A 1,055-nucleotide genomic window follows, 5' to 3' on the forward strand; every position below is an offset into this window, starting at 1 on the left:
TGAGCTTTCATTCACTTACGTACTTTCTACGTTTTGGAATCTGAACCCACAAAAGCTTCATTAAAGATCATCGACTATATTCTTTTTTTACTCTTAAGAACTGCATTATGGAATACACAGCTCTAACGGTATATTTTATTTGAGACGATCGATTTCGGTCTAGGATCAGACCATCATCGGATCCGAAAACCTTCCCTGCTACGTGTCTGCGTAACTGGAATAGCAGCAATCAGATTCACATTGTTCCATCATTGATACTAGCTGTATATACGTAACATTATGTCCATTTGAGGTCGTAGACGGTTCTGTGTTGAGTGCAGGAGGTACCGCACAAAAAGGTCTATAAGCATAAACGGCCACAAAGCTACATACATACAACTAATATCAATGATGGACCAATCTACTTCTGACAGATGTTATTCCAGTTACACAAACGCGTAGCTGAGATGGTTTTTGGGCACGATGATGGACTGATCGTTGACCGAACCAATAGTCTCCAATAAAGTATGTTGTTAAGCTGTGTATTACATAATGCAGTTCTCAACATTCTTCAGACCTGTACAACATACCGCCATATAATATTGCTTATTTTCACAGTATGTGATGTAAGATATATAGACTTGAAAATTAGTTAATTATTTACGTGTCACGTTGCAGTCAAGATATAAGGATATACTCGTTCAGATACGATGTTAATTCGATTTCATACCTCACATATATCGTCACGGAGGGATGGGGGGGGGGTGAAATGACTCAACTTCTAAGTGTAAAAATGACGTGTTCTAGAAACCAACTGATCGAGTAAAAGGTTCGCTAAGCAAGAAATTTTCGGGTGCTATTAGCTTCGTAGCAACGTTGGCAATTACATGATCTGAAATGACAAAATCGTATTTTGACTTGTTGTTGTTGTGGTCTTCAGTCCTGAGACTGGTTTGATGCAGCTCTCCATGCTACTCTATCCTGTGCAAGCTTCTTCATCTCCCAGTACCTACTGCAACCTACATCCTTCTGAATCTGCTTAGTGTATTGATCTCTTGGTCTCCCTCTACGACTTT

Source organism: Schistocerca nitens, chromosome 6, assembly GCF_023898315.1.
Source record: "Schistocerca nitens isolate TAMUIC-IGC-003100 chromosome 6, iqSchNite1.1, whole genome shotgun sequence".
NCBI classification, from domain to species: domain Eukaryota; kingdom Metazoa; phylum Arthropoda; class Insecta; order Orthoptera; family Acrididae; genus Schistocerca; species Schistocerca nitens.